General features: G+C 43.6%; 1 long non-coding RNA gene across 5 annotated transcripts; it reads right to left on the minus strand.

Moving 5' to 3' along the window:
* Positions 1-405: 405 nt before the first annotated feature.
* On the minus strand, positions 406-2,988 carry LOC121996317. 5 transcript variants are annotated; one of them, XR_006116036.1, is made up of 5 exons: positions 2,582-2,988; positions 2,425-2,486; positions 2,213-2,318; positions 2,034-2,093; positions 406-618 (listed from the first exon to the last, which is right to left on the minus strand). It is a non-coding gene; the product is annotated as an uncharacterized LOC121996317 (long non-coding RNA). The 5 variants fall into 5 exon arrangements; XR_006116035.1 differs by having other exon boundaries at positions 2,034-2,101; XR_006116034.1 differs by having other exon boundaries at positions 2,034-2,109.
* Between the last annotated feature and the right edge of the window lie 6,397 nt (positions 2,989-9,385).

The raw sequence follows: 9,385 nt of genomic DNA on the forward strand, positions 1-9,385 counted from the left end.
GTTAAGTTTCGTTTGTGATTCCTAATTTAATTTCTAAAGAACACAATACGTTGTTTAGGAAAGGTTCGACACTCGTACAAAATTTTTGTATAGTGGAACCGGTACGATCTTCCGAGGACCAACCAACAATTGGTTTCAGAGCTAGGGTTTGCCTCTGTGTATTTGGTTTTCAAATAGATTATGCACATGTCATACATAATTTAGGCAGGATATGTCACGCCCCGAGAGTAAGGTTGTCCGACGAAAATCGAGCAGCACCTCCCCTGTAACAGTGACAAATGAAACCGGTATACATCACCAACAGATAATACATATGCAAATTAAATCACAACCACGCAGATAATATGCAGCTCACACGGCTGGAAAATCAAACACAGCGGAAAAACAAAAATAACAAGTATAAGGTAATGAAAACTCACCCGGGTCGGCCCGGCTTGACTCCTCGACAAAACAATCAAATACAAAATAACAAGTCCACAGCCTAATTATTACAATGCTAAATTCAAAGGTTTAACTCACAATAAAATGAAAACCAAAATCATAAAACCGTCCTCGGAAGTGACGTGGGACCAGCAGTCGGGATCCTCCTCCAAGTGTACTAGCATCGCTATCAGCTACCTGGTGAAATTACCAATGTGGGTGGTGAGTATAAATACTCAGCGGGTAATAGAATAGATAGTGCATGAGTGTCATAAAGAACAGGAATACAATAGGATACAGTCTCGGAAAGATAAATAGCAGATACTACTAGGTAAACAAAGTATATATCCATACCTGAAACCATATCCTAGGCTAACAGTGTAAGGTCTGAGATAACATAAACTGCTATAGTACTGCTCATAACTACCAGAATCACATATAAAGTATACTGTAATAGTAATCAGTGTCCAAGCATATATAACAGATATGTGATAACAGAACTGCATAAGTAAGCATAAACAGCATAAGCAGGTATATCAAAAAGTAGCGTATGCACGGATGGTCACTCCCGCCCACCCCTCAAGTCCATGACCCCAGTATGGACGAGAGGCCGGGACAATGGCAAACTGTATACCACTCCAGCTACCACTACTCTCGAGTGGCCGAGCGGACAGTTGCATAGTAGCTGAATAGCTACGTCTGCGACGGGGGTCCCTGCTGCCCACGACTCCAGCAGACACAACCCATGAGTGTACGAGTGGGGGGCACGACAGGACATGCGGCACGCTCCAAGCTACCACTACCCATGAGTGGCCGAGCGTGCAGCCCAGGCCAACGACCGTCTCAACCACAAGAGACCAAAGTCGTCGGCTATGCATGCAATGATATGATGCGAATAATGCAACAGTCATCATATATATATATAACAGGAAATCAGGTATGCTACATGAATCCGCATGCTCAATACTAAGCATAAATAAACAGTAATCAAACAGGTAAACATGGCATCTAGTATCTGCTAGTTATCAAGAATAACAACGGGAGACTGTATAGATAAGAAAGTGAGCATCTTGAAGATTGAGTGGATAAAGTATCAAGCACAAGAAATAAAATGAGTGGAGTCAAGATAAACTCTACTTTATCTGGCCTACTCATGCACCAAGAACAATAACTAAAGAAACAAGTAAAAAGTATCCGCCTCAAATGTAGGCTGAATCCAACGTCAACTTCGTCCCGACTTCCATCTTAATCAATGTCCTGCATCAACGTATCGATTTTAACCATATACGTATAGAACCAAATAGTTAAGCCAATACTCAAAACAGGCATGCTAATCTGGGTTCCTTCATTATCTAAATAAACTCTACACTGATCTACTCCAAAACAAATCCCAAGCACTAATTTATGTCTTCAGATCACACAATTCCCAGCCGAACATGATCATCATTAGCAATTTCCAAACATGAACTCGGTTCTATATACACTAGTATAGTACAAAATCATCACATTCCTTAACCCAACATACAACTATCAATCTTCTAAAAAAAACTCAGCCTAACAAACTTCAAATTTCTAACAGGATCAACAGAATTCGTTACCTGAAGATTACATACCTTAATCACTAACAATTTCAGATCTGACCTCCTCACCCAATACAGAATTTTCTATCAGACCTGCAATCCTACACTTCTACACTGTTACAACCAATTAGCAACACACCAATCGTTACCCAGCATTAACTGAATGCAATACTTAGTCCATAAATCTAACATCTAGAGTGTAGAGGACTTACCCTCTGCTTCCCGGATGAAGAATCACTGCTGGAAGATGGACTCGCTGGCACTAGCACTCTTATCCTACCCAATGTTGCTGATTCACAGATCCGAGCTCTCACAGAGCTATATGCGTCACAAGCATCCCAAACGTTACCTAATTAGTATCAAATTCAATCCGAAACCAGCATTTAGATCTGCAACCTAACATCTATAGTGGTAGAAACCTTACCTAATGGTTCCCAAATGAAGAACAGCCACTAGAATTGTGATCTAGCCCTTCACAGCAAGCCACTGCCACAACCAACCCACAACCCGTTCATCCCCTCATCTGGTCACCAATCACAGCTTCTATTGCTAACCGAAAACCCAAATCAAACAATCCATACCTTAATACCTTGATGCCCGAAGCCTCTACCGTCGACGAAGAGAATCCGACAAGATCAGCCTGGCCCTAAGCTCGGGAAAATGAGTCAGCTACCTAGAGCATAAACCCTCGCCACTATGGAGCTCTGGAACAAGAGATCTCACTCCCGCATCGTCGGAGTTCAATTTCCCCTCTCTCGGCCGAGAATCCCTTGCACGAAGCTACCCTTCGAAGATCTATGTCGTCGCGACCTCTGTTAAGGGATTGGGGTTAACGGTGACTTGATCCACGACCAGGTGCCGGCGATCGAGCGTGTGTACGCGTCGGAGATGAGACCGGCGACGGATAGAGCGAGCTCGCAAAGGAATGGTGAGTTCGGCGGAGTGGATGCGATGGAGGAAACTGGGGCGGACTGTAGGGCACTGTAGCTTCTGTGAAGTATTTATAAGGGTTGGGTTCGTTTAATGTTAAGTCCTCCTTTAACCTCCTCAAATGGTGATTTCCTTTACCACCTTATACTAAATAATTTTATCCCCTTAAACTCTTCCATAGGACCTCAAAATAAATCCAGAAAAATACCTAAAAATTCCCATGAATTATTGTAGGTTATTTACTTTGCCGTATCTCACATTCTCCCCCTCTAATAAAAATTTGGTCTCTAAATTTACAACACAAATATTGGACCATCGGAATCCAAAGAACAACCTCCGTTTCCTTGACTGTTAATAGGTACCTCTCTAGATGGTAAGGATCCTGATGTCTCACGTGTCCAGTGTGTAGGTAACACCCCAGTTTTATCCAAAGATCCCCGAGAGATGAACAAATAAAAATCACCAATATCTATCAATAGATCTATAATAAACGTATAAAGTAACATAATACCTCGGAAGACCAATCCCTCGGCTCCCTGTGCCTCCTCTTGTGTGACAGCATAAACGCGACCCTCCTCTGAGCTCAGCTGTGGCATGCCTGGGGTGGTCTGTGCTGGAATCGGAGGTGCCGTAACCTGCTGCCGATACTGAGACTGAGGCTGTTGCTGGTATGCTGAGTAAGGCTGAGATGGATGAAAATCTTGCTGTACTGGAAATGCCTGATGAGGAGGTGCGGCGGCAGAGTACTGTGTGGACATTGAATTCTGACCCCGGATATGATATATCTGTCCCTGAGAAGGCTGTGGTCGTTGCTGACGTAGCGCACTCACAGTCTTTTGAGATTCTCTCTATTTCCATGGCTCGGTGGGTCGATCTCCCTGAAAGGTAACTTTTGTAGTCTCTAACTGAGCCTTCAGGGTACATTCCCGACTCTCATGGCCCGGAAGCTTACAATAGAAGCATATCGAGTGATCCAACGGACAATCAGGCTTGAGGTGACTTTTCGAGCCGCACTGGACACACCTAGTTTCACTATTATCATTCTTCCGATTTCTCTTAGGGGAACTAGTAGACCCGTCCGTGGTGCGCCCTGATTCCTGTGGCCAACCATATCCTAGGCTAACAGTGTAAGGTCTGAGATAACATAAACTGCTACAGTACTACTCATAACTACCAGAATCACATATAAAGTATACCATAATAGTAATTAGTGTCCAAGCATATATAACAGATATGTTATAATAGAACTGCATAAGTAAGCATAAACAGCATAAGCAGGTATATCAAAAAGTAGCGTATGCACGGATGGTCACTCCCGCCCACCCCTCAAGTCCATGACCCCAGTATGGACGAGAGGCCGGGGCAATGAAAAACTGTACACCACTCCAGCTACCACTACTCTCGAGTGGCCGAAGGGACAGTTGCATAGTAGCTGAATAGCTACGTCTGCGATGGGGGTCCCTGCTGCCCACGACTCCAGCAGACACTACCCATGAGTGTGCGAGTGGGGAGTGTTAATACAGTTTGACCTGGCTATTGTTTTGATGTTGACACTGATTTAAGTTTGTATCAGATATTAATTAAACTCAAACTGATTAATGATCAAGGTTGATCATGTGGAGAGGAAAAGTCCAAGTACGGATACTTGGCACGCGAAGTCGGAGAGGGCTCGGTAGCTCGTTCTCCGGACTAGGTCAGAGAGTGCTCGGTAGCTCGTTCTCTGGACCGGACGAAGTCGGAGAGGGCTCGGCAGCTCGTTCTACGGACTAGGTCAGAGAGGGCTCGGTAACTCGTTCTCTTGACCGGACGAAGTCGGAGAGGGCTCGGTAGCTCGTTCTCTGACCCGGACGTGGAAGTCGGAGAGGGCTCGGCAGCTCGTTCTCTGGACTAGGTCAAAGAGGGCTCGGTAGCTCGTTCTCTAGACCGGACGAAGTCGGAGAGGGCTCGGTAGCTCGTTCTCTGACCCGGACGTGGAAGTCGGAGAGGGCTCGGTAGCTTGTTCTTCAGACTAGGTCAGAGAGGGCTCGGTAGCTCATTCTCTGGACCAGGAAGATGTTAGGGTTTAGGGCTGGGAAGCTCTAAAACCAACAGAGGTATTGGATCGGTCTGTTGACCGATCTGCTGGATCGATCAGTCGACCGATCCAAAGGTACTTCCTATCTGATCGGTCTCGTGACCGATCAGTAACCACACAGTAGCTCTCTGTGGGTTATCTGATCAGTCTGGTGACCGATCAGTAAGAAGTGATGTGATTCAGAACAATAGGGGGATCGGTCTGTGGACCAATCCACCTATAGGCTGATCGGTCCAAAGACCGAACAGCATCATCCCAGACCGATCAGGATGTGTCCTGATCGGTCCAGAGGGCTATGGATCGGTCTGTTTACCGATCCACAACGATGTCGTTTGTCTTCTGCTGTTTCTCTGCGATTTCTGATCCATCTGATCTAACCATCTGCTGTAAGCTTTTTGAGTTACAGGTTGCAGGTGTCGTGCCAATGCTTAAATTCAAATTAAGCTCCATCAGAAGAATAAGACCAAGTGCTCTTTCTGCTGTGTTTCGCTGCAAATGGTGCAATTGGAGTGTCAACGTTCACTGGTTGTGATCAGTTGGCAACAGTTTGACTCTTGCTTATTGGTTCGAGCTTAGAGACACCAGTGAAGACCATGGATGGTATTGGTGTGAGTTCATAGATCCAGATGAGGAGGAAGAGTGATTGGCGACGCCTGAGTTGGTCGCAGTGATTCGATACAGGTGACAGTGATTCGGCTCTGGCTGAAGACAGTGAGAAAGCAGAGGAATAAGAAGAAGGAAGAAGAGAGGTTTGGTAGAGGATTTTTCAAAAACTCTCTGTCGATCATGCAAGAGTGCTGTGTTTTTGAGATCTTGGTTGAGGAACTTCTTCTGTCTTTGCGCTTTGCTTTCATCGTGGCTGTAAGTTTATTGTTCATTCCTTTTAGCCACTAAACTCTGTAAGTCTTGTGCTTTATTTCAAATCTTTTCTGAGACTTTGTGGAGAGGTTACTCCACCGAGAAGGAGAAATACTTAGCCAGAATCTGTCTGGGGTGTGATCTACCGAAAGATCAAGGGATCGTCCACCTTACGGATACGCCGAGGAGTAGGGACAAGTTATCCCCGAACCTCGTACATCCTTGTTGTGTTAGTGGTGGGTTGTTTCTTTTCCTTGCATCAGTTTTCCTTTTGCTTATTTCCGCTGTGCTAACAAACTTTTGTGAGGAGATTAATTGAGTTTTCAAAGGAGGCTATTCACACCCCCCTCTCTAGCCATCCGAAGGTCCTAACAAGTGGTATCAGAGCAAGGCGCTCTTCATCCGGATTAACACCCTAAAGAGCAAGAAGATGGCTATGAAGGAAGGTTTTAGTACCAATCGTCCACCCTACTTCGACGGAGCGGACTTCCAATATTGGAAGAGCCGTATGGAGTATTATCTCAAGACCGACATCTCCATGTGGTTCTCAGTCAAGGAAGGGTTCACACCTCCGAAGGACGAAGAAGGTAAGGAACTAGAGTCTTCAAGGTGGTCCGCCGAGCAATCTCGCAAAGGACAAGCCGATGCCAAGGCGGTGGTCACTTTACAATGTGGGATAGCCAAAGATCAACTTGTCAAGGTAGGTCCATTTGTGAGCGCAAAAGATTTGTGGAACAAGCTCATCGAGCTCCAAGAAGGAACCCGAGACTCTTGGATCTCCAAGAGAGACTTGTTCCTAAACCAACTACAAAATCTCACCATAAAGGAGAATGAAACGGTAAGTGAACTACACGGAAGGTTCAAAGAGATCATCAATGGTCTTCATTCCGTAGATGAACGCGTAGAGAATCGCGATCTTGTAAGGTACGCTCTCAAAGCCTTTCCAAGGAATACCTTGTGGTCATCTATGGTAGATGCCTACAAGGTCTCTAAGGACCTTTCGATTGTTAAATTAGATGAATTCTTTTGTGAAATGGAACTTCATGAACTTGCTAACAAGGGTCAAAAAGAGAAAGGTATTGCCTTAGTTGCAGGAGAAAAGAGCAAGGATGGAAGAAGGAAGAAAGAAAAGAAGAAGGAGAAAGAGATTCCTACATCCTCATCCTCCTCCGAGTCCGATGATGAAGGTGGATCATCATCAAGCGAGATGGCCAACTTCGTAAGGAGAATCATGAGAAGGAGCCGGAGATACAAAGGGAAAGGTAAGTCTATTGATCAAAATGTTGATAAGACTAATGTTACGTGTTATGAGTGTAGCAAAAAAGGACACTATAGGAGCGAGTGTCCAAAACTCAAGAAGAAGGAGGAAAGGGCCAAGAAGAAGAAAGCTCTCAAAGCTACTTGGGATGAATCCTCCTCAAGCTCATCGGAGGAAGAGAAGAAGGAGAAAAGCACTCGTCAATTAGCGCTCATGGCAAGGGAGGAATCGGATTCCGGAAGTGATACATCAGCCGCGGCTTCATCATCTTCGGATAATGAAGAGGTAACTTCTCCTCACTTAGAAAAATGCTATAAAACTATTGCACATTTAACTACTTTGCTTAAGAAATCAAAAACTGAAATCAAATCATTAAAAGATGAAGTAGAACACTTGAAGACTCTTAGGGAAGATGAGGTTGATGACCTACATCAAGAGCTTCTTGAGGATGAAAACAAAGCCTTAAAGAGTGAAGTTGAGAAACTCAAGAAAATGCTTGAGAAATTCTCAACTAGCTCTAAGACCTTAGATATGATTCTAAATGCCCAAAGGGCGGTCTACAACAAGGCTGGGTTAGGATATTAACCTAAGGAGTCTAGTTTCATTTCCCTAGTGTCTAGAACCCAATTTCATAGATCACATGCTTCTAGGGTTCATGAGACTAGGAAGGGTGTGACCAAGGCATGGGTTCCTAGGTCTTTCATTGTAGATGCATTAGGTCCCAAGATTTGGGTACCTAAAACATCTATCTTTCGTGTCTTGTAGGCATTTGTCAAGGGGGAGCATCTATCAACTTGGTTTGTTGATAGTGGATGCTCCAAGCACATGACCGGGGACAAGTCACTCTTTACTACCTTTCAAAACAAAAATAGAGGTAATGTATCCTTTGGTAATAATGGTAGCCTTAAGGTTATAGGAGTTGGAGATATTCATATATCCGAATGTCTCCAAATCAAAAATGTCCTTCTAGTCAAGGGGATGACCTTTAATCTCCTAAGTGTCAGCCAATTGTGTGATACGGGTTACACAATTGAGTTTCATTCAAGTCAATGTCTGGTCAAACACATTGACACACTTGACACGGTACTAGTAGGCACAAGGGTAGATAACATTTATCAAGTATTTTTTAAAAGTGCTACTAATGCCTCTACTAAGTGTTTCATGTCAAAAGAAGAAGAATCATGGCTGTGGCATAGGAGGTTGGCCCACGTAAACATGAAGAATATTCAAAAGCTGGCCAACAAAGGATTAGTGCGAGACTTACAAAGCATCAAGTACCAAAAGACAAAATTATGTGATGCATGTCAAAAGGGTAAGCAAACAAAAGCGTCTCATAAAGGTAAAAGCACTGTAAGTACATCTACTGCTTTAGATTTATTGCATATGAATTTGTTTGATTGCAGTAATGTTATTTCATTGAATGGAAGTAGATACTGCTTAGTGATCATTGATGATTTTACTATATATACATGGACTTTCTTTTTGAAAATAAGGATCAAACCATAGATGTTTTTGTTTCTTTTTGTAGAAGAACTGAAAATGAAATATCAACAACAATTAAAACAATTAGAAGTGATCATGGTGGAGAATTTCAAAACTATAGATTTTTAGAATTTTGTCAAGAAAAAGGATATAGGCATGAGTTCTCTACTCCAAGGACCCCACAACAAAATGGGGTTGTGGAGAGAAAGAACCGAGTCTTGCAAGAGGCTGCACGAAGCATGCTCAATGAGTACTCACTACCGAGCTACTTATGGGCTGAAGCTGTAAATACTGCTTGCTATGTGCAAAATCGAGTCTTGATACATAGGTTTTTAGGAAAGACTCCCCATGAACTTTGGTTTGGGAGACCCCCTACAATTAAACATTTTAGGGTGTTTGGTTGTAAGGTGTTTATCTTGAACACCAAGGATCATCTTGGAAAGTTCACGGCTAAGGCTGATGAAGGAATACTGGTCGGGTACTCTCTCATCAGCAAAACCTATCGAGTCTACAACAATAGGACTAAATTGATTGAAGAGTCCTCGGATGTAGCTTTTGAAGAAATTCCTAAATCAAATGATCAATCAAGGGATGTAGGAGAAATTCAATTTGAACTTAGAAATCTAAGTTTAAATGATCAAAACATAGAAAGAGTCGAAATTGACTCCGATGATGATGAGCAAAGGCAAGAGAGGGCTTAGTCTGATTCTTTGCCTGATACTGAGCCCTTGCCTGTGTCTAGTGAGACCACTCATGAGGCACCGCCAACACCAAGGCAATCTA

Source organism: Zingiber officinale, chromosome 6A (assembly GCF_018446385.1).
Source record: "Zingiber officinale cultivar Zhangliang chromosome 6A, Zo_v1.1, whole genome shotgun sequence".
NCBI classification, from domain to species: Eukaryota; Viridiplantae; Streptophyta; class Magnoliopsida; order Zingiberales; family Zingiberaceae; genus Zingiber; species Zingiber officinale.